Source organism: Amblyomma maculatum, unplaced genomic scaffold (genome assembly GCF_055883805.1).
Source record: "Amblyomma maculatum isolate TAMU_Amacu unplaced genomic scaffold, ASM5588380v1 scaffold_31, whole genome shotgun sequence".
Lineage (NCBI taxonomy): Eukaryota > Metazoa > Arthropoda > Arachnida > Ixodida > Ixodidae > Amblyomma > Amblyomma maculatum.
This window is the reverse complement of record NW_028146756.1, coordinates 561,254-582,127: the sequence shown is the minus strand read 5'-3', so window position 1 is coordinate 582,127 and position 20,874 is coordinate 561,254. Positions and strand designations below refer to the sequence as shown.

The 20,874-nt window shown below is 46.0% G+C and overlaps 1 long non-coding RNA gene across 1 annotated transcript; it reads right to left on the bottom strand.

Moving 5' to 3' along the window:
• Positions 1-9,713: 9,713 nt before the first annotated feature.
• LOC146170861 (uncharacterized) lies at positions 9,714-20,146 on the bottom strand. Its single transcript, XR_014703092.1, has 3 exons — positions 20,115-20,146; positions 12,253-12,317; positions 9,714-9,813 (listed from the first exon to the last, which is right to left on the bottom strand). It is a non-coding gene; the product is annotated as an uncharacterized LOC146170861 (long non-coding RNA).
• Positions 20,147-20,874: the final 728 nt, after the last annotated feature.

Here is a 20,874-nt window from a genome sequence, read left to right as displayed (position 1 = left end):
TGGTGAGGGTTTTGACACTTTTAGACTGTGTGCAACCTCCCCTCGCGAGGTTGCGGCTGTTAGTTTCCCCGGTGAGGGCTAGGGGACCGCCGTCCGCCAACGCCAGAATTGCCACGACGCATCGGCGGAGAATAACGCTGTGGCGATGGGGAGGAGCGGCGGCGGAAGCCCGGGGATTCGGTTTCCCTGCTGACCGGAAGGCCGTCCTCGGTTTGGGCAGTGTCAGCGTCGAAGCGGCGGCGAGCAGAAGCAGACGGAAAGGCCTGCCCCTCTTCGCCGTAACGGCAGTACCGATATACGTGGCCAGGTTGTCCGCAGTAGAAACAGAGTGGCCGGCTGTCATAACTGCGCCACCTGTCCGTTCGGCGTAGTTGAGAGCGCCTGGAAGGCGCCCACTGAGGCCCCTGGAAGAATCGCGTCTCCTGACGGCTTGGTGAGCTCGGTGAGGCGTGGTCTGGAGGCGGGCGACGTAGGACCGCGGCGTAGCTCTCAGTTTGTGGCTCGTGATAAGGTGCAGGAATGTTGGCCGTGTAGTTGATCGGTTGTGGAACGTGGTATGGTGGTTCGGAAATGGCTGCCGCGTTGTCCACTGGATGAAACTCGTTGCACTGGGCAGACGGTGATAGGGAGCACCGAATTTCATTCCTTACAGCCTGCACGAGGGCCTCTGACGACTGAGCTTTCGTAACCGTAATTCGCTGCAACTCCTCAAGGACAATTTCTCTAATCATGTCTCGAAGAGTGGTTTGATCTGTTGCAGTCAGCGTCGCCGCAGTCGTCGGGGCACAGCTGGCTGGTCGGTTGTACTGGCGGCACCGATCTTGGAGGGCTCGCTCTATAGCCGTAGCGTCCTTAATGAACTCACTCACGGTTTTAGGTGGGTTGCGCACTAAGCCAGCAAACACCTGTTCTTTGACACCATGCATGAGATGCCGTAGCTTCTTTGGTTCACTCATATCAGGGTCGGCACGGCGAAAAAGGCGAGCCATGTCTTCCGCAAACATAGCCACGCTCTCATTCGGCTTCTGGATGCGCACTTCAAGCAGGCGCAGCGCATTGTCTCGTCGATCCGTTCTCGCAAATGTATCTACCAGCTGGCGGCGGAAGCCATTCCATGTGGATAAGCTGGTCTCGTGGTTTTCAAACCACGTTCTAGCATTATCCTGAAGGGCAAAATAGACATTGGACAGCTTCTGGTCTGCGCTCCATTGATTGATTTTGGCCACTCGCTCAAACTGGTCAAGCCAGTCCTCGACATCTTCAAAAGCGTCCTCGCGAAAGCACTCTGGTACCTTGGTGTTCTGAAGAGTCACCGGCGTAAGGTTGGTATGTGCCATGGCTTGGGGGACCTGACGAACTTGGGCGTTTGAAGAAGAGTCGTTCGGCAGATGGCTGTACTCCGGGGCTAGGCCTAGAAGGCGGCGGCTAGTGCGATGGACAGGAGTGTCGATGTCTGGGATCCGCTGTGGACTGCCGGAAGGAGTCTTATGCATACCCAGCACCTCCACCAGTGTCACGTCTCGACAGAACGCCAAGGAGGGTCGAAATATAAGACGGTTTGATTATTGGCCTAGAACGAGTCTTGCGATCAAGCTTCCTCCTTCTTTCAGCTCGCGCTTGTGTTGCCATAGTCGTCCTCTTTTGCGTCGTCTTCTATGCGGCAATATTCACCATATGCGAAACCTGCACGCATAGGAATTTATTGTATACGCAACCACGAAAGGGCAGATCAGACCCTTTATACCCAACACTTGGGTCAAAAGAGAAACATTTCTCCCCCAGTGTGCCAGTCTGCATATATAGTTTTGAATGTTCATAGTTTGTAGCTAAACACATTAAAATTAAGCCACCAATAAAAATTGCTTCTAGTGCCATTACACTTCCAGCACGTTATGTGTATATATCGCATTCTGAGCGGCGTGGCCGCAATATAATAGCTCAAAACGATTCATGGGTCTTAATACACATTGCTGTATTTAACCACACACATTCTCGAAAAAGGAGAGATGAGGACTTGTCAGACACAAGTCGCACATGTTTGTACATAAAATATTTTCAGCGGAAGGCTGTCTTCGTGAGATTTTTGCGCATGAAGTTATATTATACCCAAGCTCCATAGAACAAAAATAACACAGTATGCACCAAATATGATAACGGCTTCGCTGCGTTGGGCAGTTATAAATGGCCTGGTTAAGGATGCTACATGCAGCGTGCGCATAAATGTTTCAGTTAAGCAGGAGTGTCTTTCCGTGCACCACTTCTCACAGAAATCAAATCGTCGAACATTAACGAGGATGTCAAAAAATGGTACTTACCGGTTACGTACAAATAACGCTTCGCCTGGGAGTAAGAGTTCTTCCACCAAGATTTTTCGTCGTTGCAGAGTTTGCGGAGCTCCTTCGCATTTTTTGGCCGCATGTTGGTCTTCTTGTTGTATTCCATGCACAACTTCTCCCACGTCTTGTTCGTTATTTTAGATTGTTTTCGAGTACTTCTCACAAACACTCTAAGCACTTCGCGCTCCTCTTTTTTATAAATAAACCGCGTAGCTTCTTGTGAGGGCTGAACACTCCCTGTCTGCAGGCGATGACATTTTTCTAGAGCACCGACGTAGAGACATTCGAAGCGGTCGACTACGCTCGCGAAACTCTTCGGCTGTGTATCTCAACGGCATGACGCAAGTTTCTTTTTTCGCTTTCTTATCCTTCCGCACATCTGTCATTTCCTTCCACTCGTGGTTTTGTTCAAAAGACAGCGAAAAAAAAAGCAATCACTCGTACTTGCCCTCCTTATGTGTGCAAGTACGACCACCAAAGCGGGCGCTCATGGACCAAGTACGCGACCAGCCATCTGTGTCGTGCGCGTATCAACGTTTAGCCCAGCGCCTCGGCTCATGCGGTACAACCCCATTCTGCGTTTCCGAGCAAGCAGGTGCTTTTGCTTGTCTCGCGCAAGGATGGTTTATTGCTGAATACAACTCCCAGCTGTTCTTTCAAATGCAAATAGCGTTAACTTCAGCAGAGTGTTTGAGAACGGCCACTCGGAAGTAACAGTGATGCAGTGTACGCTTTGATAGATTTGTTTTCTTTTTTTACATTCACCATTCACAACGGAGTTGCTGCTAGCCGAAAAAATATAGATGAAAGAAACCTGTTGCTCTCAGATAAGGAGAGGACTTAGGCCCCGAGCTAGAGCTGTGGGCATGCGCATATTCAAGGGGCGGCTAATGGAAACGCAGTCGCAACATAGCGGTCGAGACCAAACAGCGTTTTTTTTCTTTTTTTTTAGACGTAGACAGGAAAGAAGCATCGTACCAAGTACGCCTTTTTATGTCTTGATTTTGCGTCTGGGCATTACAAACCGCCTAGAAGCAGCGGCAGCAGACGACTTTTATAAAGCGCATCCGTCGCTCGCCCCTCCAAGGTATTTCGTCACCAGAGCGAGCGTTGCCAGATGCGAAAGCGTTCCCGGCTGCGTCTTTACTCGCAGTGTCAAAAGCGTGTTTTTTTTTTCTCGTAACCATCGACCTTCCTGCAGCAGTTATTTTAGAATCACGCAGTGGTTAGAAATTGTGCATTTTACATATGCATGCAGGCAGTTTTCAGGCTACATTTTGGGCTTAGTCTCGTCCTCATACTGCCTTTTCGCCCATAGAGTTTCTTACTCTTACCTAGAGGGAAAGCTGTGCTGCCGTCTATGGGAGTTTACATAGAGTTTCCAGACGGCCAGTTCAGCCACCATGGGCGCTCAAAGCATCATGGGCCGGAGAGCTACCGAGTGCAGAACTACAACTTTTGGTCAAAACTAATGCAAAGATAAACGTTGTTCTACCATAAATAATGTCCTAAGATTGAATCTTGTGTCTATAAATTGCAAAAAGATAGAGAAACAGCATGTCAGTGTGATATTTATCCAATATAAGCGATGGCTCTTTCTCCTATTGGCTTAGTTTTGAGCAGTACAAATACCCATATTTCGCACTTATTAGGCAAAATTTGAAACAGAAAAACGTTATAAAAATATTTATGGTTGTGCAATCACTTAAGGAAGTTTTTAGTGGCGTTTCGGGAAACAAAATCCATTTATTGGCGACGTCTGATTATGCGCCTTCGCTACTATGGCTTTCGCGGTCTATGTACGCACCTTCAGATGATGATGATGACGAAAAAGAAGCATTGCAGTAACGCCACTCCACGTATCCGAGAAAAACCGACTGTCCCGCAACAAGTAACACACCGGCCCATGATTCTTAGCGCGCCCATGATGGCTGAAGGGCAGCGCCCTCAGCTTTCCCTCTAGTTAGTGTAAGGAACTCTTTTCGCCAGCTCGGTGGATGCGGAGTGGAGGACGATTTTTCTAGGGTACCTCGTCGGAGGGAAGGCTGAAGGGCGTTCATGAATCCGAATGGGCCCTGGAGTGGAGAAATGGCTGAATTCTTAATTCCACGCAGTGGAAGTGGAGCGTCGAGTCGAGGCTCGTTTCTCAATGCGATGGTAAGCATGCACGCAGGGCATGCCTCATGCATTGTGCCGCAGTCATGCAATCGAGTCGGATGAATGGCTTAAGCCGTCTATGAACCGTACACACTACACTATTGGGCTGTTCGCAACTGTGGAGGAGTTTGCTATTAAGGTGTAGGGCGCATCCATTACAGACCCTACAATTACTTTTATACTCCTTCAGCGTGATTCGTGCGGCCACTCATACGTCAATATTTTGAGAATACTTTGCCGCCCTCTTCAATACAATCATACGAAAAGGGGTTCATGATTTTCGCTTTTCAAGCTGACAACACTGGTTGTTTACGCATAGAAACACAAAATGGCACCGTATGAAAGCATATACATCTCTGCAATCTGCTAAGGGGAAGTTTAAAGATATAACTCCTAATAGGCTATATATAATAAAGCTGCCAGCACTGCATATTTCTTAGTGCTGATGTTCTAAATTTGTATCCCATTGTATCCCATTTGTATCCCATTTGTATCCCATGACTGCAAGCACAGACGTAGATATTTTATTTCTGCAATATTTTATTTGCGTGGTGGAAGGAAAGTAAATATGATCAAGTGTTTGCACAACAGAGGTTGAATAGATCGCGCTAGGGAAGAAAAGGCTGCACCGTTTCGTCATGGACGCTAGCTGGGTCCTCCACCACTCGGCGCCTGCACCGACTGTATGAACCTGAATACTAGCTGCTCTTCTAAGCACAGAAGAGGTCTACTTGTAAAGTAATTTGTGTTTTGATGTTCACCATACACAAACTTGCACTTCATTCCTATTTGCCGGTGTGCTCTGAATTGTGTGCTTCAGCAAGCAACAAATGATGAACAAACAATTCATGCTGGCGCTGCCACATAGCAAAACACGTATACCCATTCACGCAGAAAATTATAAGCACGATTTTCTATAAGTTCTCTAACTGTGCCTGACAGAGAAAAAATCTAGCTTTGACTCTCAGATGTTCTAAAATGAAATGTACTTCATTCAGTGGGATTGTATACTGCAAATGTTTTACTGTAATTTGTGTGCATCTTGTGGCAGCTATTTAACTAGCTTTGAGATTTTTAATTGTATTGTTGACGGCTTAGCGCGACAGATTCACAGCCCCATACCTCGACCGCGAAAATGAGAGTCCTGCCAGCATGCAATGCGTCCTGGTCTATAGGGGTTATTCTTGAACTAAAGCAACGAGGGGAATCAACGTGGTAGTCGCCGTCTAGCCCCAGCGTGCCAGCCCTAATAGTCAGAGCTGGGACCCCCGACCCGCGGGTCGAGAAAACGCCACTGCGGCGGGTTCAGGTCAGAGGGGAAAAACACTAGTTGCGTACTCGAAGCAGGCTTTATTCTGCCCCGGGTACACGGCAAAATGCCGCACTCAAATACACCTGCCATAGCGAGCGAACGTCCCACTCGCGTACAGTGTGGAATAAAAACCGATCAAAAGGAGGACGCACACGTAAAAAAGAGAGAGGAATGTTCTGCTCACCACGCGTGGCAGCGCGCTCACGGCCCGCAGCTGTAAGTGGATACGTTGACCGGACGACTCGGTGACGGCAGTGGTCTCATCGGCTGAAAATCTGAACCGCGGATGGGCGCGGTCAACCACCGAAAGATCCAAGAGAGTCACGAGAGGCGCGTTCGTCTGAGACTGTGGAGCGGTCTCTGGGTTAAGCAGGGAGGCAGTGGGGGTAAACTGTCTATAATACCTCTCACTATTTTTCCTGACAGCGCTTGTAAACTCGCGTGCTAATTACACGAGGCCGTTAGTTAAATGCCGACCAGGGGTTCGTGTGTATCTCCAAAGGCATGCTACAAACATGAATGAAATTTCTCGGTCAGGATTCGGGCCCTAGCTCTTTCTCATCGCGCTCACAGTAGCTCTCCCATACCACGCTGCTGTGCCGATCATACAAGCCGGGTTGTTTACCATCAAGCGTTGATCTACACCGTGAGACTGGGGCATCAACCGGCGGTCGTGGAGATGTGTTTGGCTGGCCGCGAAAGACTATGACGCAGTGTAATATCCTAAAACTGTGAACTGAGGTATCGCCTTACACCGCCGCGGGCCGCCGACTTAGGAGCTGGCCGTGGAGCTGCACCACCGGCGCATCGTTGCCTCGTGACTGAATATCCCAAACGCGGAAGATGGCTCTGAACCTTCGATTTTGGTAGCGAATCATGTGTGCATTTTCGGTTCTCTGTCAATCTAGACACCTGTCATTCTTCGTGTGCGCAGGACTACATATATGCGGTACTTGGACACGCATGCACGACTGTTACCACCCAACATATATTTATATCTGGGGCTACCACCCAACATATAAAATCCTTACTTTAAAGAAGCTATGTGTAAGTACCAGCGCGGCCTATGGGTAATGGGAATTAAGGGTTCGGGCAGGCTGATTCCGATATCATCCTCCCATGTGAAATGAGAGGCCTGGGTCGGCACCTCCTACCCAACGTAATGTCCGGCACCCCTACGTACCGTTACTTGTCGGCCATGCTAGCTGCCTGCTACCACCTGCCAGCGCCATACTCGTGATTGTTGCACACACGGCGATACCCCGCCTTACATAGCATAGTGAAGCTATCGCTTCAAAATAAAACAAGAGCGCCTATGACGCCTAAGCACGAGAATCGCACCCCCTTGCGCTTTGCGGCCAAGAACAGTGCAGCAGCATATTCCTGTCTCCAACACCATCACAAATAAAAATTTAGAGAAAGTGTGGAATAATGAACCTGAGTAATTGCACAAATGGTTAGGTATATCTTTTTCTGTTTCATATTTCTTCAAGCCTTCGCTGAAGCTGTCAACCATTCACTAAATATGACCCTAAGATTTATGTTTCGGCAGCGTGAAATAATTTCAAATATAAATTTTATCGACACTGTAGAACTCATATTATGTGATTTGTTATCCCCCGGCCAGCCGCTAAAAATAAAGCGTGCTGATATAGTTCCGTTTTAACCGACGAGCATCGAGTAACCTGATATAATGTGACTACTGCTTCGTCGGCCAGGTGCTCTATTTACCAGTTCAATTATTGTTAAGCAAAAATATATATTTTATTGCATGCAACATTTGCAGAACCCATCGGGTCTAAAATAGAAACATGCGCAATACATAAAAAGAGGCACCTCGAAAGACACAACACTACACAAAGCAACGTGCGGCCGCCCTAAAACTGATACTGTTAAGCAAGAAAGAAATACAGAGAGAAACGCGGGATATTATTATAGAAAAATTTTGACATCAATTTTTTTCTTTCAGGAATGAACAGGTTCAAAGCTTACAGGATATTGTAAAATGTGCAAGGTTTACTTTTGTTAAACAAATTATAGAGGGAAAGCATGAGCTATTTTGGCAAAATGACCCAGGAGAAATTTTGGCAATGGCTGGGACCAAATTGGGATGCAACCACAGTGTCGGGCACAGGCAAAAATGTCGTGGGATCCATTTTAGTGCAAAAAAGCGAGGGGATATTTGGAGGTGGCCATGAAAAAATTTTGAAAAAAAAAAATGGATATTTAGAGGTAAACATCGTGTAGGGGAAGGGTAGCTATGCAAGGACCTAGATTTTCATGCAGGTTGGCCAATAATGAATTTAATGGGTGGATGTTCCAAATTTGGGGCTGCCCTCGTACAAAGTGGGTGATCATCGTCTCGTTGGCCATCATGAAATCAGGTTGGATATTAGTTTTCGAAAAGTTGGCTTAGATTAAATTTATGGGATGGGTGGGCGAAAATGTGTAGTGACCCTGGCTAAATTTGGCGGTTGCCATAGCGTTTACGTTAGTTTTGGCATTGAGTTTGGTCGAAATCGTCTAAGGTCAGCATTTGGCAGGGGGAAGGCCAAATTCTATGTGGATTTAGCTAGATTTGGAGGCTCCCATTGCGTTCGCTGTAGTCGAATTAGGTCTGACATCAATTTGCGTTCGAATTGGCCAAGGTCAAAATTTGAGGGTCGGTGGGCTGGCTTTGTGGGGCCTCGGTCAAACTTACAGGCCCCCATCATGTTCCCTGTAGTCGATTTAGGGGATCATTGGTTTGGACCAGGTCAGCTTAACTCAAATAGCGCTATACGGGACTTAGTTTGAGCTATCTGTGCGGGGCCTCGTGAATGTGACCTCACGGAAAAGCTTATCTGATCAAAGCAATGGTATGAGGGAGATCCGGCCAGATCATTTGATCGTGGTGGGAGCATAGCTAAACAGATATCAAAATACAGCAAAAAAATGAGCTGCAACATGATTAGCCTCTCATCATTGCTGCCTGTGCATGGATAACCTGGCTGGTTAAGTTCTTTGCGGACCAAAGAGTACCTAGCCCGTGAAATAATTCATAAAACGTTCCGAAATAAAAAAACAATTAAGGGTATAGAGCCACCATAAAAGAGCATGCCAACAAGAATAAATGCTTCAATTACTATGATAAAGGGTCATAGCCAAAATAATTACTTACCAGGAAAAGAGTGAAACTGCTCATCGCCATCCGCTCGTCCACAAACTATTTAGTATTAAGTGCATATGCTACTCGTGTCCACTAGGAACTAATGAGCAACTCCTGCCGATTTCACAATCACCCTGACTGAGAATTTATATGCTTTTATGTCAACTTACTAGGTAGGACTCACTACGACTTAAATTACGAACTGAATCTTAGTCCACGCCCGCATAGACTCGTACCCTTAACTTGCGTCTGAACTAACACTCATGATTCAGATCATGATCTGAATGTGAGTCCGGATTCGAATATTGAAGACTCAGATCTTGATCGGAATATGAGGAAGAGTGAGCTCCAGTGGTTCAACACATGATTGGGCGCGCCGACCGATGGTGATTTGGCAGTATACTAGGATGCATCATGTCTGGTATGTTGTTCTGATCACCCACTGTTACGTTAAGGCACGATTAGGACTAATTTTTAGAAGTTATGCGGTAGGTGTATGTTTTTGAAATTACAGTTGTGCTTTTTAAATGTTCGTTTTCTTTTATATGTAATGTTTTGTGTTCGTTTGTGTAACTAAATGCATAAATTGTATTGCTGTGAGTTTCTAATTAAAAGGTACCACTCTGCTTTCTAAGACTGCACACCTCCGAAATGTGTGCCACCCTGCATGTTGGCGCAGAAACTGATACTGACAGAAACTGAAAGAAACGTTTAGGCCGTGGGCAAGTTACAGGCACTTTACAGGCTAATGAATGTGCACTTACCTCTAGCTGTCTCACGAATCCTTGTTACAAAGCAACTTTTAGCAGCCGATATCACCACGTAGCTGCTGCTTAAGCCGAAAGGTAGCTCCCCTGATTCTGTAAAATGAACAGTTTGGGAGGAGAAATAATTCCAGAAAGATTTTTTTCCTTTACTGTCCGACTAGGCACTTCAGCTATTAGCGCCCACTAAGTGCAAAGGCCGAACACTTTTGGTTGAGCACGGTGGTGATTACAGTACTTAATGCCTGCATATTACTTGTAACGAAGAGATTTTAAATGTGTGCGTAAAAAGCTGCCAAGCTCAAAGGAGTGATTGCTGTTTGAAGCAAAGATTTGGTTCGCCAGCTCCTTCTCTGAAAAAGACAAGTACTTATTAGCCCACCATTATGCAATAAACCTCCTATTTGAAAATTCTAACAGCTGTACACTAGCATAGTTCAAAAATTGCAGACAGCACCTGAAATATTGCAATTGTAAAAACCGTTTGTCTATGCTATCGCTTAATTTTCGTCTGTGATGAAGGCCGCCGATTTCATGAGAGCCACGCGTAAGATTGCGTACTTTTTATGTAAATTCAATTTATAAATGATTCCAAAGGTGGCAGTAGAGTTTAGCTTCGTTTAGCCGACGACGTGTCGAAAGGGCTCATTGCTAGCCCTTGTCATAGCTATCATAGTAACAAGGAAGTAATACATTGCTTATATCCTCAAGAAACGTTTCGTGATAGCTTTAAAAAATGCATGGTATATGAATAAGGGCAATATAGTCACCTAAAAAAAATTTGTCAGCGTGAAAAGATGTCAAATAAGATATTAAAACTTCCAATTTCTTATGGAAAAGGAAAATTGTCCCAGAAACATATGAAAAACGGTTTATAATAGATATATAAAGTGCTAATGTGTCATGGCAATTTATAAAAGTTTGTTGAAATTTGTTATGATTTGCTCATTTGGAAATAATCTCAATTCATTTCGGAATTCTAGCAGGAGAGTGTGAACTGTACATATATAACTTCAGTATCTAAGGTTTGAACCTTCAACGACTAAAATAATCCCGAACAAGGCAAAACTGAAAAAATACGTATTCGGAGCAAAAGACAAAAGCAGAGAGAAGCACTGTATTACAAAATTTGTTATCATGGTTACGGTTAGAAGAATGTGAGTACAGAGCTCCCATCTAGCCTAATAAATGTATGTAAGGTTGCCTGGGAGGTGGCTAAGGAATGAAAGCGATTCTAATCCCGGATAACTTTTGAAAAAGGATATCGGAAGGCATTATTGTGACAAAAGAATTATTCAAGACTTAGCGCATGCTTGTGACGTGATTCTCCTGTATAGCTTACATGAATGAAATCTGGGAGGATATTTTATTGCGTTATTAGGAAGGAAATACTACAACGTTAGCCGATTTAAATTAGCACTGCTGGACAAATTGTGAAGCCTTGTCGTGCGTAAAAGATCTCTGGGTAAATACATGCTTCTTTAGCAGTTATTTATGAAGGGCATGGCTCCCCATTGCACAATCTTAGGTTTTTTAACGTTGTTTTTATTGTGATAGAGCCAAAGTATGTTGGCGTATTTTCAGAGAGGACGTATTCTAAGACGGAACGTTAAGTAAGATTCGTATCAGATGTGGAATGATGAAGGGCTCATTTGAGAAAGTAAATCTAGCATTGCTTGTTCCTTATGCTTTGGACATGCGCAGGAATCCATTTTCGTTTCCGCACTGTCGGACTAAAACGTATTTCATCTTATTCCCTGACCTCTTTGACCTCCTGAACCGAAAAGAACCAACACTACGCCGATCACACATGCTTGCTCTACACTTCCACGTCTTAATGTAGCGGGGTGGGTTTGTTTATTTTAGATCTTTTCGTGAACGCCGAGCTAGTCTGCTAATGTCTTCAATCATTCATTTTAGAAAATTTTGTTTTGCTGTTTCTGTGGACCATGCGTCTCTCCTTCTTTACCTAGAAACTTTCAAGTAACCTTGAGGACATCCTCAAATTCTGTATTATATTATGCATCTTGCAGATTAAAATAAAGCTCCCGAATAACTGAGGAATGTCATCACTAAAATGCATGTTTTTTTTTACTCCTCAAAAGAATTAGTAGTGACGTGTAGTCGAATTTACGCAAACACTGCTTGAGAGCTAAGTTTTAAAAAAAGGTGGGTAATGCTATTTATACTAATGTAAATTGGTCCTGTGCTGAGTGAACTTCTTATTGCTGGAATACATTTGCACTCAGGTAAAGAGTGGAGAATTTTAGACTATAGAACTAATACATATGGCCCGAACTAGATTGTTGAAGTGATTAGCGTGCGCAGTGCTTCCAAGAAAACCGGCCCCGTAGTGTATGCTAAAGTTGTCGACCATGAACGCACACCTTTTTTTTAAAGCAAAAATAATAAACTACCAATTTTTTCTTTGCTCAGGTTTGGCCTCTTGAAGTTCTGGTAGTCACCTTCAAGATTAAATTATGCTTTTATGAATAGTTATAAGCAAAATGGTTTCTTTGTGAAAAAGAATCTTACCACTTGAGAGCCTAATTTTTGTCCCGGATAGAGTGTCCTCAACTTCAAATGTTATTTTCTGCGATCTGAAAGCAAGAAAAGGATTGTGCGTGAATTGACTGAAAATGTTTAAGAGGAATTAGTGCATGGAAATCTACACACATCTCTTCAATTCGTCAGAAACTAGTTGCATTTAAAAGAAGATTTCAATTAAGCAGGAGTGGCGTATTTCTTGTACTTATAATACGGTTGGAGAATACTCCGAGCCAGATTAGCTAGGACCAGTTGATAGAAAGATAAATAGCTTTATCTGCTGAGATGGAGGTGGGCACTCAGTTGCAACACCGATGTCTCTTAAGGTCGGCGCTTTATGTACCTAGAAAGAAAAAGAGCCTCATTTATATTTTGCTGCTTTCACGACAAGAAAGCTATGTGACCATGATGGGCGCATCTTTGTAATTTGAAACATTAACGACGACTGATCACAGAGTGGAAGTTCTCGGTTTGTATTGGGACGAAAAACGGTTCTCATTGATATAATGCAGCCAAAAACCGATGGTAATCAGCCTTATCCATGTGGTTCTAGCCCACAAAATGATCTTGAGCTCTATGGTTATGTTCTTTAGCACCATGACGCGGCATTAAATGTTCCTTTGAGGAGGAAGCTGCCGTCAGATTTCCTTGGAAAAACTGAAGCTAATCCAGACTGCTTCCGCATTGTCCCATGTGATAGTAGTCTCCATTGTTTGATGCGCATGAGAATTTGAGCAGCCGCCTACCTACCTCGCTTGTTTCTATCGCTGTCGGCGAATTGTTTAGTTTTTAGGGCGCATTATATGCCTATTGTAATACACGGCGAGGCGAACATTTTAATATTTACTTCATGGGCCAAAACACCGAACTAGATATATAGATTTCTGGCTAAAGTGCTACAGAACCTAATTTGTAATATATATGATAAGCGGCGACTGTTCAAGATTAGTTTAGTGATCTGTCTTAACAGTACATGCATTAAATAATATTGTTAGGGTTTATTTACAGGGCGATTCTGCACCTTAGCCTGATGTGCTAAGTAACAGATGGTGAGCTTCTTCTTCTTCTTTCTCTATTCCGGAGAGCCTCTTTTTGCACTTCCTTCTCCTCTTCTGTGCTCATGCCTGACATTTCCCCCTTCGCAGACGAAGCCTCTGGGCTGTTAGAATCCCAAGCGAGAGTGGCAGCGCTTCATTCTTGCGACATGAACTTCCTGTGTTTTCCGAGAGGGGCGACCGTGGAAACATTGGCGAGACACGACGTAATTCAACTCGTTGATGCGTTTGAGCACAATAAATGGGCCTGTGTAGTGCGACAACAGCTTCTAGGACAAACCACGCTTGCGGAGAGGTGTCCAGAGCCACACTAATTCGCCGGGAAGGTAAGAGACATCCTGATGCCCAAGATCGTAGCGCTGCTTAGAGCGGTCCTGCGAGGCCAGAGTGCGTAATCAGGCGACCCGACGAGCCTCTTCAGCGCGGCAGAGAGTGCTCGAAACAGACGGCTCGGTGTCGAGAGAGAAGGCAAAATGGTGTCAAGAGTACGTCTAGGCGGACGGGCGTAGAGGAGGAAAAATGGACTATAAGAAGTTGTCTCATGCTTTGAGGTGTTATAGGCGTAAGTAATGAAGGGAAGCACGTCATTCCAGTTCTTGTGCCGCGAGTCAACATACATCGCAAGCATGTTTGTCAGTGTCTGGTTTGTACGTTCGACGAGGCCATTTGTTTGGGGATGGTACGGCGTAGAGTGACGCAACTGGCAAGTACAATAGCGCAGAAGCTGTTCCACAACATCTGCCGTAAACTGCCGGCCTCGGTCACTGATAATAACACGAGGAGGTCCATGACGGAGGACGACAGCGGGAAGAAGAAAGAACGAGACGTCAGCGGCGGTGGCGGAAGGGATGGCGGCAGTTTCACAGAAACGCGTGAGATGATCAACGCACACGATGACCCAGCGATTGCCTTTGGACGAGCGGGGAAACGGGCCTATGAGGTCAACACCCACTTGCTCATATGGTGTGGTCGGTGGTGTCACCGGATGTAAGTGGCCCGGCGGAGAAGTCGTGGGGAGCTTGAACCGCTGGCACTGCACGCAGGAGTTCACGTAACGCTGAGTCGTTCGACGCATATTTGGCCAGTAGAAACGTTCCTTAATGCGCGTAAGAGTCCTGGCAAACCCCAAGTGCCCAGCTGTAACGTCATCGTGCATAGAGTGTAGAAGAGAGGAATAGAGGCTAGCCGGAACGACTAGCAGAAAGCGTGCACCGCCAGACGAGTAATTTTTTCGATGTAGCAAACCATCGCGAATGCAGAAAGGGTTCGCAGATGCCGGATCACGAGCTTTTTTATACGTGCTACCAAGTCTTGATCTTTTCGTTGTTCTCGCTTGAAAGTGGCAAGATCCGGAAATTGTACGGAAACGGCGTCAAGATAGTCTTCAAAGTTGTCACCGCAGAGGGTAGTTGCGAGAGGCAGCCGCGAGTGGCAGTCAGCGTCGGCGTGTTGGCGGCCACTTTTGTACGACTCTGTAAAGTTGAACTGAAGGCGTAATGCCCAGCGGGCCAACCGACCGCAGGGGTCGCGTAGATTCACCGGCCAGCAAAGCGAATGATGATCGGTGATGACTGTAAAGGAACGTCCATAAAGGTACGAGCGAAACCGCTGTACGCCAAAAACGACGGCAAGGCACTCTTGCTCCGTCACGGTATAGTTGCGTTCAGACTTGCTAAGGGTGCGACTTTCGTAAGCGACAACGTGTTGGTTTCCGTCATGCCGTTGTATGAGCACAGCACCCACGCCGATGCCACTTACGTCAGTGTGGAGTTCAGTGGGAGCTGTCGGGCTGAAATGACGCAGTATGGGCCGCGAGGTAAGAAGAAACTTGAGCTGGCGAAACGCAGAATCACATTCAGGAGTCCACTTGAAAGGAATATCTCTGCAAGAGGCATGTGAGGGGGTAGGCTACGTCAGCAAACTTAGGGATGAAGCGTCGAAAGTAAGAGCAAAGTCCCAGGAAGCTCCTGAGTTCTTTCACAGACTTGGGCTCTTTGACGCAGCTGACAGCTTCAATCTTCTGTGGGTCAGGCCTAACACCGTCTTTGTCAACCAAATGCCCAAGCACAACGATCTGGCGTTCACCGAAGCGGCACTTAGAGTTCAGCACGAGACCCGCTTTCTCCATGCAGTTAAGGACCACAGCTAAACGGCTGTTATTCTCGGCGAAGGTCCTCCCAAAAATCAGTACGTCATCTAGGTAACACATGCAAATTTGCCACTTCAGACCACGCAAAAGAGTGTCCATAAATCTTTCAAAGGTAGCCGGAGCGTTGCATAGGCCGAAAGGCATCACGTTAAATTCATATAACCCATCGGGAGTCACGAATGCCGTCTTCTCCTTGTCTTTCGGATGCATCGGTATCTGCCAGTATCCGGACCGTAAATCAACAGATGAAAAGTAGGAAGCTGAATGGAGGCAGTCAATGGCATCATCAACACGTGGGAGCGGGTAAACATCCTTCTTGGTGACAGTATTAAGGCGGCGATAGTCGACACAAATCGCCAGGTGCCATCTTTCTTTTTCACGAGAATCACAGGGGCGGCTCATGGGCTAGATGATTCATGAATGATTCCTCTTTGCATCATATCACGGACCTGTTCGTCAATTATCTTACGTTCTGAAGGTGAAACACGGTATGGTGTCTGTCTAATCGGGTGTGCAGATCCAGTGTCGATCATGTGATGGGTGCGGGAAGGCGGAATCGGTGGTGGCTGATCTCGAGCAAAGTCGAACACGTCCGCATGTTTCATAAGAACCTCCATCAATATTCGCTGGTCGTTGGTGGGTAGCGATTCATTTATCATAGACTTAAACTGGGAATCAGCATGATCGGGACGTCTAGTTGAACGAGCAACGCCTTCATTGAACGCGGAGATGTGCATAGAAAGGCGTTCTTCAAAGTCGGCGAGTTTCAAACCACGCGGCAATACGGCGGGTTCATTGGTATGGTTGACAGTCCAAAGCGTGGAACGGCCCTCGTTCACTCGAACAACACTGCGGGGCACCAACACACTCTTTTTGGCACCGGAAAGGGAAGTGGGTTCCACCAGAGCGTCGAAGGCATTGGGAACCGCACCCGAAGACACAACTGGGACGAAAATGGCGGACATCGCCGGAGCGACGGTATCTTCGAAGACAGAAAACACTTGGACCGCCCGCGGCGATTCTTCTATGAGGGCCGATCGAAGGCTGGGGCTTATTGATATCTCGCCACTGTTGAAGTCGAGAGTTGCGCCACACTGCTGTAAAAAGTCAACTCCTAGAATAACGCCGTGCGTAGAGCGAGGGAGCACCGTAAATTCAGTTCTAAACTCGTGTCCAGCCATCGCTACATTTACATAACAAATACCAAGCGGAACCAATGATTCTCCCCCTTCGCCTCGAAATATGACAGTTCTATCCCAGCCAAACATAATTTTGCGGCCGAGACGCTTCTTAAAATCTAAGCTCATCACGAAAACTGTAGCACCAGTATCCACTAAGGCCATAACACAAACACCATCCACTGACACTTCCAAGCGGTTCTTCAGCATAACGACCGGTAGAGGAATTGGCAATATCGATGACCTGGCGACCGCACCTCCATCGGCCGCACACGCTAGTTTCCCGGTGGCGGAGAAGAACGGCGGGGAGAAGGCGATTGTCGGGAGCGGCGGGCAGGAGGAGTCAGGCTGCGATCAGAAACTGGCGAGTCGTTGCGTGGTGGTACGTAGCGGTTGGAGCCCGAAGGAGGGGGATAGGTCGGGTCATGGACTTCTGGGCTCACAGTAGAACGGCGATTTGTCCATTGGCGCTGGTAGCGTGGTGGCGGGTTCCGGCGGCGACAGAATCTGGATATGTGGCCAAGCATACAACAGCGGTAACAGACGGGTGGTTCACGAGCACGGTCCAAATAATAGCCCTCGGTAACAGGATCGCAGCGATCAGCAAAGTCCAGCCGCTGGGGTTGTTGCGGAGGAGGTGGCGCCCTGTAGTGGGAACGAGCTAGGGGAGCAGGGCCATATGAGTCGTTTTGGTGGTCCCGGACGGGAGGAGGAGCGGTAGAACACCAAGAAGAGCGCTGGATGGGAGCTGCCTGCAGGGAGCAGCTATCACAGGGGATTGCACTGCGGTTCACATCTTGATGGCGGGAGAGCTCATCACGGACAATTTGGCGAATCATCTCTGCCAAATTCGGAGGCTCATGTGAATGCTCGTGAGAATCCACGCTTGCAACAGTGGTCACGTTAGGCAGACGGCCGAATTTCGGGGTTATGCGACGCAACTTTTAAGTTTCGAATGTACGACAGTGCTTGATCACGGCCACGGGAGAATTTAAGTTTTCTTTTGTAATTAAAAAGTTATATACATCCACCGCGATGCCCTTTAAGAGGTGGCCAACTCTGTCTTCGTCAGACATACTCGGATTCACCGCTTTGCAGAGTTTTAGGACCTCTTCTATGTACATTGTGCATGTTTCACCAGGCCCTTGGGCTCGCTGGAATAAAGTGTGCTCAGCACATTTCCGTTTTGCCGTGGTATCCCCGAAACAATTTCGAATCTCCTCTTCAAAACGATCCCAGCTCGTTAGAGACGCTTCATGGTTCTCAAACCATTTCAGGGCTGTGGAGTCTAAGAAAAAAACAACATTTGCCAGCATTACAGTGGCATCCCAGCGATTGTACTTGCTCACCCGCTGGTAATTGGTGAGCCACTCATCCACATCTTCGCCAGCCTTGCCAGAAAAGGTCCGCGGCTCACGGTAATGCTGCCATACGGGTGCCGCTGGACCTGGCTGCCGTGCGTTGCCGTCCTGGATCATTGTGGTGGTCAAAGGGGGGGAGCCCAGCGAGTCGTCGGCTCGAACGCGGTAGAGAGGAATCCGTGGTGATCTTTTCAGCACCTTCCACCACACTGTTAGGGTTTATTTACAGAGCGATTCTGCACCTTAGCCTGATGTGCTAAGTAACAGATGGTGAGCTTCTTCTTCTTCTTTCTCTATTCCGGAGAGCCTCTTTTTGCACTTCCTTCTCCTCTTCTGTGCGCATCCCTGACAATATCATAACATAGGTTTGTTGATTCTCTAAAAAAACAGTGATCCATATCATATGCCTGCTAAACATTTGCTTCTTATTTCTTAGCATGCGTCTTTGTGCTTGTCGCCCTAATATATGCTCAGAATTGCATTCTTGCTTTGCTCATAAAAGATATTCGCTTGTAATTTCACTGTAGTAATAAATTTCATAGAGTGTATAATATTTCACGACGTTGTATTCGCGCTACTTGTGAACGCTATTCTATGAGTCCTAAATATAATCATCAGTAACGTCACACTAGATTCTTACTCTGTGCTTGCGGAATACACAGACCATTATGCATAATAACATAGAAAGCCCTTAGGCCGAGATACGAAAGTCTATGACAAGTACGCAGGTTTATCATTTAAATGAAAGCAACAGAATAAGCAAAAAGCACATTTTAAGCCAATGTATGAAAGCAAGATAATCAGTACAGCTAAATATTAGAGGGCAGAAAGCAGGTATCATACAATAATAAGTGTTGTGAACGAGGCACATGTCTTTCCAGCCAGCAGCGACATTCTCAGAAGAAGCGAAGCCGACAGGAAGCCTCGAACACGAAAAGGGCGTTTCCGGTCGTAGGGAACAACAGGAGCGCTTTCCACGAAGGCTACTCTCCAACGCCGCTCGGTAAACAGCCGCGCTCAAAAACTGTGAGGCCGCGACGCCGGCGCAGGGCTGTCAGAGCTAAAGAGGCGAGCGCCGGCAGTAACAAGGAAAGGAGGAAGACGGCGGCCAAGCATTTCAAGTCGGCGACACAAGCCAGAAGCTTTTTGTACCACGTCCTTTTTGGACGTGCCATGTTCTCGTGCGTAATATAGTCCTCTGTTTTGTTTTCCTCAAAAAACGTAGTTGTCTTTCATTTTTGTCTAATGTCTAACTCAAGCTCAAAAGTTATCTCACAATAAGAAGAGCCTGCGAACAGACTCCATAACATAAGAAGCCAAGAACCACAGTCCCTAATATAAATATCTTTAATAATTCTTGGCATGCCTCTGAGCGTAAAGCCATTTCACTCCGCTTGCTCTTAAGCTTTAGAAATTACCTCACCTAGCAACTACAGTTATGTTTGAGTAGGCTACACTCAATGTGTGATCACGTAAACAGCACCAATAAATTTATTGGGCGCATTGCACCCATAACATTTAGCAGTTTGCTTAGTGTAGTTTTTGATCGGCAATCAGAACATGGTTGTCACATTCTCGAAGATAATGAGCGCACTTCAAGCTTTTTTATGTTGTAATTCAAAATTTCTACAGAAGAATTCGCCTATACATAGGTCAAACATTTTTATCCCCTCCAATATGCGAAGCTGTCTTCGTTTTCGACAGTGCGTGTGTTAAGTGACAAACTTACGGGACCTTTCGTTTAGTATACTTATTTTTGCGCAAATACGTATGGCACATTAGCTTGGTGGCTACAATCTGCACACCTGTCTTGAGAGTTCACTGCGTCTATAATTGGCTTGAATTTTGTTGGCCGTCAGCAAATATGCGGCAGTTGTTTGATGAATTTTGACTTCACACTTTCATTCTTTGAGGTGTGTTGATTTGATAAAATCTTCTGTAAAACAGTAAAATTGAGCTGGCCATTACTGAAGGCCAATTGACACATACTAAGTTTGGTAAACAAAACCATAGCTATTATACATAATCCTTGTGATGCAGATTGCGTGCTAGGGATAGGTTTATGCATTTATCCGAAGACCAAATATTGTGTGCAAATAATACGTACTCATTAACGTAGTGAAATTCTCCTTTTCTGAAACAAAAAACAAATATTTCTCGTTAGCAGAAGTGCCGCTATTCCCACTTTAATTAAAACATGTGTATACAAATGCTTAAATGGTATAGTACACCAGGGGCACAATATTTTATATTATTGGCAAGCATTCACAGAGGACCCATAATTCCTTGAACACTCCATAATTCCTCCACAACCAGTACTGTTATGCAACATTACTTGGATACATTTCGCGCCTTGTATTATAAAGGACAAGAAGATGGAAGAGAGTTCGTAACCTAGATTTAGGAAGTTTCCACCGGACTCTACCTATGACCAAAACCTTTCCTCTAGTGTACAGAATTAGGAGTAAGCACAGCATAATAGCGGTCGAGCCTACGTGTACTGCTTCTTATCAGTGCTACAAATAATGTTATCAGCATTCCGATTCGCGGAACTAATTATGCTGAGCTGTCTCATTCTGCAGTTGCACCCATTTTTCAGCTTATTTGGAAAGGCGAAACGGTTTGCAAATTGTTTAAGCGCAATTGTTGCAAATAAGGGGCTTTTTTTCATAGGTGTCAATTTGTTCTGAATTCAGGCGGCAAAAAAAAAAGCGGGAGCAACTAGTTTAATATGCGCAGCGGTAAAACCGCAGTCGCTTCCGGGAGTGCCGGAAGGCACGGCGCTGAAACAAGGGAATAGGTAGGTTATGTTGTCACTTTGGGAATGGCGGCCGACCATTCATACGATTAGCACGCTTGCGCCGCTC